Raw genomic sequence first — 3211 nt, 5'->3', positions numbered from 1 at the left:
TCCCGTGTAAAAACTGTAACAAATTTTACATAGGACAATCTGGAAAAGATTTGGAAACAAGAATCTCACAACATAAATATAGTGTAAGGACAGCCCAACAGAGTAGTGGTTTATTTCAGCACAAATCATCCAGTGATCACCATACTGACTGGACAGGCTCCAAGATTCTAGCAAGATCAAAAAGCTTAGATGAAAGAAATGTAATAGAATCTTAACTAATTGCTGGCACATATGAAAAGAATGTAAACATGAGCTATGGTCATTTTAAGTGTGATAAATTGTTTACTAAATTAATTTTAAAGCAGTATCCCCCAGACTAACAACTGATTGTTCCCTGTCATCTCCTGGTAGTGTAGTCACACCTGTGTGGGACACACCTAGCATTAATCCTCTAGGTCTTAAGTTAAGCACCAGTATTTATCCCCTCCTCCCTCCCCCCTTTCCCCTTCCCCCTTCCCCTCCTCCCCTTCCCCATTCCCCCTCCCTCCCCCTCCCCTTTCCTCCCCTCCTACTCTCTCCTCCTTTGTCACGTGCATCCCTAAGGAAGAAAAAAGAAAGGTACCTATTGTTCTATGCATCGCCCATTTTTAGATTCAGGTCATCCTTTGTTGTGTTCCACTCCCTGCTGCAGGTGACCATAGGTTAAGCCGCAGGTAAAAATTCAGGTCATCCTTTGTTCTGTGTGCCACTACCTGCTGTGGGTGTGCATAAAAGACCTCTACCCTTTACGTTTCTGTCTCACTCTGTCTGAAGATGTAATAAACGAAAGTACTCACTGTCGCTCCATTCATTTCTCCTGTGGATAGTTTTCATATATATATATATATATATATATATATATATATATATATATATATACATATACATATATATATATATATATATATATATATATATATATATATATATATATATATATATATATATATATATATATATATATATATTTATGGATGCACGTGAGCTTTTCCAAGATGATTTTGTGTGTTTCGTTCAGTTCTGCAAGACTCAAAATTTCGGCCAAGTTGTTGCTTGGCAGCAGGTAGTTTCAGAACCATGGCCACTCTCCACTGATTAAATGTGTTATACCAGCGCTTAACCCCTTAACAACAGAGAGTCACTTTCATGACGCTCGGGAGCAAGGGATCATACCGCGGGGCTGCTCTTTTGTGATTCTGTGTTATTTTCAATTCGCCTGGGCTTTAAGTTTTTGACTTGTATCATCTATCAGTACTACCAGTGTCCAGCTATACTCAGTTCTGGTAATGTCATCTGCACTCCCATCCACTGTTGACAGTTTAGCCATTTTTACCCCTGTCCTTGACTCCCCTCCTTATCTCCCCTCCATTACTCTCTCCTCTTGCCTGTCCAGCTGCTTTATGCTACAGAAATCCTGGACGGATTTTTCCACTCATTTTATCCACTGAAATGTGCCCTATGCCCTATTCTTATACATAATAATATATGAGGCACTGAGTTCAATACTGGGCTAAGCGCCAAAATGGACGCCAAGCACCTACATGTAGCTAAACCATCCCTCTATAAGTTGGAAGTAAAAAAGTGCTAAGAAACAACCTACAAAGGGGTCAAAATCCTGATTAAGTAAATATGTATGTTGCGCTGTCGCATCACACAGCAAAAAACCCAGTCTGGTTCCGCACTAGTGCTCAAGGCGGGCAACTGGGTCCAGAATTCTGCCAGCTATATGGTCGCTTTTCCTATGAGTTCAGTCTTTCCTATGTTCCTTATGTTGACTCTCCGTGGTGTTGAAGCGAATGTGAGAGCATTACCAGGCTATATCCCAGCCCCTTTCCTTACCCCCCTTGAAGCTGGCCAATTAGATAGTTGGGTTGCACTGCAGCTAGCCAATACGCTGACACCTGACACTACTCCCACCACCAGCTGTAGTGCATAGCAACTTGCTGCTTTCTCATTATTATTATAATATTTTTTAACCATTATTACTATTAATATTATTGTCATTCTGTTTGTGAAGTTACTGGTACTCATGGTAGTGTTTTTTTTATTTTTTTTATTTAGGTTACGGGTTCATTTTTTTATCATTCAGGTTACAGGGGTTTTCTAATAATGTCCTCATACATTGAATGCTGTCTTACTTTTATATTATTATCAGCAATATAATAATTTATTATGTTTTTCTTGATGTTTGTGTTGTGGTTCGTATTTATGGTTGGTTATAAACTCCGAGAAAAACACGCACAAAGTTTCCGACCTTTCAACTGCTATTTTTGTGAAAATAATAATACTTATGTCATAGAACTTTGATTTTATTCGGCAGTATGACACTCCTGGGACATTATGCTAATATATTTTTAACATCTTATGATGTACTTCAGTAGTTATTAGTAGAGTAAAAACATTTCCTTGGCCAATCGGTCCAGCGGTAGGGGGCAAAATTTTACTTCTTCACACAATATCATCATGATTAATGTCAGATAGAGCAAAACAGAGGTTATTGCAATAAGGAAAATACCATAAGCTACATTAACACACACACACACACACACACACACACACACACACACACACACACACAATCAAAATAACACAAGCGATTACTGAGATATCAAAGTTTTGAAGTCACCAGACTTTAAATGCATTTTCTGGCGTTTTGTACTTTCGGCACTTAGCCCGGTAATGAACTCAGCGCCTCATAAAAGAAAGAGAAAAGGTAATTGATACTGCCATATGTCTGGAATGGGATTATTATCACCTGGCAACACCCCATGTGCACTCGTTCGCTAATTGTCCCTGTTTATTTACCCTTGAAATATGCCATATGACTTATTCTCGTAATAAAAATATATATAAGAAAGGAAGTGAGAAGCCTAAGTGATATTTACATTCACCTGGAACTACCTAATTTATTTTGTATTGTCTAGATTTCGAGCCAATCATTTCACAGCATATAAATTAGCAGCTGTCACCACACTGATATTGTCAACCTTTCCCTGCCTCTAGGCCACGTCATTCAGTTTACTGTCGTCTTTCAAGGTGAAACCACGATCGATTCGCGCCTGTCCTTAGTCCCCTGCAAAGGGCCCTGTGACCTCTACCCCTCAACCTCGTGTGGGAAGGGGTAAAAGGCTAAGTGACTCTGCTGTGGAACGTGAACTGGCTAATTTATCAATGGTAATGATGGACAGTGACTACGATCTTTCTGGTGACTCTAAAACAGTGCAAGTGGTAA

Source organism: Coenobita brevimanus, chromosome 56 (genome assembly GCF_032717465.1).
Source record: "Coenobita brevimanus isolate Jiangsu-jjx chromosome 56, ASM3271746v2, whole genome shotgun sequence".
NCBI lineage: Eukaryota > Metazoa > Arthropoda > Malacostraca > Decapoda > Coenobitidae > Coenobita > Coenobita brevimanus.
Note: the sequence above shows the minus strand (reverse complement) of the source record.